Here is a 3645-nt window from a genome sequence, read left to right on the forward strand (position 1 = left end):
AATTGAAGGGAAGAAAGCCAACAGCTGGACTAAGGGTACTTTACACTGTGTGAGAAGAGAGGAACTGCCCACTTCCTAGTGGGATCAGACATTGAGATGAGGCAGGCAATAATGAGGCAAAGGCATATCCCCTGCAGTCTGCTGTGGCTCGAGTTACATGAGGCAATAGATACAACACTAGGCTGCAAGTCTGGTTGGCATAGCTCAGCATTCCCCTTTAAAGGGGGTCATGGTTATGGGGTGAGATCCAATCCCTTCAAGCCCTTCTCATCTCATGGCCGTTGACTGACAGGTGCAGCCTTTAGGTAATTTCTAGAAGCCTTTTTAGAAGGCAACTCCCTTTCTCCTCAATAGGCCAGTAGAAAATTAGACTTTACAAGGATTCGGCTTCTCTCATTTATTATGTTAGCAATATGAGACAGCTGATATTTGACCTTCCTTTTATTTAACTTATAGTTATACAAAGTCTCACCAGGTTCAGTCTAATGGCTATAGGCAAAACATGCATGGATATGTGTTTAGAAAACTGTTAAGAGAATTAAATGACAATTACAAAATTACTGGAAATAAATTACTGGTATATTTTGAACTTGTAAAAGCAATCTCTAGGGTGCTTGAAGCAAACTGAATGTGTCCTAAAAGTGTTCATATGTTTTGATTAATTTTCACTTCAATATTTTTTAAAGACTTAAACTATCTAAGCTAACTGGAATGTCCTCAGTTTTATCCTCAAGGACATGGACGTAAAGTTCTGGGAAATGTAGAGATCATACGCAGACTCCTCTTTTGTTCTCACGCCTAAAAAACCCACAGTAGTAGTCCTCTAATAAAATTCGGGCATTAGCTCTTTGTGCCTGACCATTTCCCAACACAGGTACATTAAAAACCACAGCTCATAGCTGGAAGCTAAACTACCTTTGAGAACACCATGCAGAGCTGGGGCCTTACTGTAGAACTTCCTCTTCATCTACCACTTTCTGTGTAGTCAGAATAAAGGAAAAAAGGAAAGAAAAAAAAAAAGCCTACCAACCACCAGGGGCTTTCAGAATGACAGTCTACAGGGACATTTACTATCAGTGAGATTACTTTTTCCCTGATAAGATATATTGGATTTAAAAATTGCTATCTGAGTATTTCTGTGCTGTTTTGAAAGATCCTAGTTAAAGTCTTATGCTTGGGTGAGAAACTAATGCCCAATGAGTGGGTGAGTTTGGTGTGTAGAGTCTGTGGCTTATGGTGTGGGTATTATACCATGTAAGTGACCATTAAGGTGTAAAGTGTTCCTCCTTAAGCAAGCCAGCAAAGAAAGACGTGGGAGATCTAACTCAGGCCGAACAATAATAGTTTATTTTTATTTTGCCATATGTGAGCTCATCATCATTTTTTATGCAGATAAATAATATTATTATAAGGTACATGAATTCGCCCTCTTCTCCATATGGTTCCAAGAGCCTTGAAGTTTTTCAGATAACTGATTTTTGGTTCAAATCAAGTCTCTGTTTTTTGTTCAAAATTATCACTTTTATGAATCTGATCACAGTTGGGATGGAAAATTTTATATTGTAGTAATAAATTTGGTTGCACACAGATCTGTTCTTTTCTCAGAAAAAATATTCCAATAAATTGAATTAGCTTTTCAAATGATCAGAGCATAAACACACAAGCAAAATGAACTTAGCTATCATAAAACTTCCCCAAAGTAGTGATTTTAAAAGCCATATTCCCAAACCACAGTGAAATAAAATTACATATTAACAACACCAGGAACAACTACAACTTTCTAATACTTTTAAGTTTAAAGTAAAGAAAATCTGGTTAAAAAGCTTATGGGTCTCTGAAATGAGAATATACTATATAATGCCAGTAAAACATTATTTCTACTATTTTATGTTTACTAAATATAAGATCACAATACATGAAATGCAGTTTAATTAAAAGAGAAGAAACATGGTACAAATTGCAACTCCAATTAACACATTAAAATTAAAAATCATATTATGGATAATTTTAGAGTTGACTATTTGAAAAGAAAGCAGGACAGCTAGTAGTAAATAAGAAAACACAAGTCAACAGTAAGAAGTAGTCAGTGTAGATTTTTAAGCAATTTACTGGAGAGAACATTTACATGCATGTCTTCATGAATATCTGCTACAATTTTGTTTATCCAAGAGAAACACATTTTCAACAATGGTCCAAATAAATCCAATAAAAGCCTAATACTTTAAAAATTTCTACATTTACAACAAAATTGGTACTTTTGTGGAATGTACAGTATAAAACTGTAATACCATGTAGAAAATAGTAACATTTAAGTAACAGATTGTTGTTATTTTAACCATGATGGAAGAAAAATCATTTTTCAATTTAAGAATTTTTAAAAACAAAAAAGTATTATTTACACATGAAAGGTAAATTGTATATCAATTTACAGCATGAACAAGCCAACTGAAGAAGACATTATACAAGTATTTTAAAAGGCTTTATGATAATACACTTTGGGATCATTTCAGGAAAGCAGGAAAAATTCAATTTTAGTTCATTAACCACCAATCATTTTATTGACAATTTAAGTAGACAATTACAGGTAATCTATAACTAGATGTTAAAAATGTAAGTCACTGGTAGTAAGCTACAAATACTAGACAGTGAGAAACAGTAGTACATAAATACAGAGTACCAGAGATATGACCTATCTCTAGGCAACAAAAATAAAGAGTCCGAGTCACATGGCAGGACTGGGCAGAGGGCACTTAAAGAAAAGATGGGCAGCATGTCTGGATTTACAGAACAAACAGGAGTTTATGTGAGTTTGGGGGTTGAAACATAGCCACCTTTTGAGACTTGTAGAAGGTACTAAAATTGTAACTTAAACCACAGAAGTTTTAAGTAGGAGTGTGAGGTGCTGTTGTTTGAAATCTTTGGACAACATGTATAATCCAAAATGAAAAAAAAAAAGTCAAGCCAGGAGGTTTGCTAAGTTGTAGGTGAAAATGAAGGTGTTTCTGAGGGATGTATAATGCAAAATAAAGAGGGTTTTCAAGTATATTATGAACTAAGATGAATAGTATTTGTTGAAGGACCTAAAACTGAGAATGGTTAAAGTCAAGAACTACAAAATTTCTTTTAAATGTAAATTCAGATAAAATGTTATCATATTTTTAATGCTTGTCTGTTCAAATCAGACTAGTTTCATGATTTTCATCTGTCTATAAGTATCTATCAATATATCTACCTATCATCTATATCTATCTATCATCCATCTATCATGTATGTATATATTATCTATGTATCAACTTTTTATCTCTATTCATCATCTATCTTCTTATCTATAGTCTATATTATGAGAGCTTTTCCTTACATTTACACTATTTAATCTCAATATTTCCAAGACAAACATGCTTCAAATACAATCATTTTACTTTTTTCCGGCAAATTGTGCTATACGAAATTACAGAGACAAATTTTCATTAAAGGAGACCAAGGGACAGAAGCCTTTGTGACTGACATTCTTACTCCTTCCCAGGTGAGCCCCAGATGTTCTTGGTGGCCACAATCTTACACTGTGTCATACTTGGTCTCATTATATCTGGTGTAAAGACTATTACTGATTCTGTAAATGTGACTTCTTTTTTTTTTTTTTTTTTT

The sequence above is a fragment of the Mastomys coucha genome, unplaced genomic scaffold (genome assembly GCF_008632895.1).
Source record: "Mastomys coucha isolate ucsf_1 unplaced genomic scaffold, UCSF_Mcou_1 pScaffold13, whole genome shotgun sequence".
Classification (NCBI taxonomy): Eukaryota; Metazoa; Chordata; class Mammalia; order Rodentia; family Muridae; genus Mastomys; species Mastomys coucha.